This window comes from Cystoisospora suis (genome assembly GCF_002600585.1).
Source record: "Cystoisospora suis strain Wien I chromosome Unknown contig_1940, whole genome shotgun sequence".
Classification (NCBI taxonomy): Eukaryota; Apicomplexa; class Conoidasida; order Eucoccidiorida; family Sarcocystidae; genus Cystoisospora; species Cystoisospora suis.
The window spans coordinates 6,877-7,080 of NW_027154740.1; positions in this window are offsets into that span (position 1 = coordinate 6,877).

Sequence of the window (204 nt, forward strand, 5' to 3'; positions counted from 1 at the left end):
AAAGAAAGAAAGAAAGAAAACCTGCCTGCCTGAATGGATAACATGAGAGAGAAATTTCTTATGATAAACAACAATTCTATACAGCCACTGCGCCTCATCTATCATACGGTTGACCCGCAACCTCTCCCTCTGCATCCGCTCCCCCAATCTTCTCAAAGAAACCTTGCTACCAGATATACATAGATCACTAGATAGATAGATAGA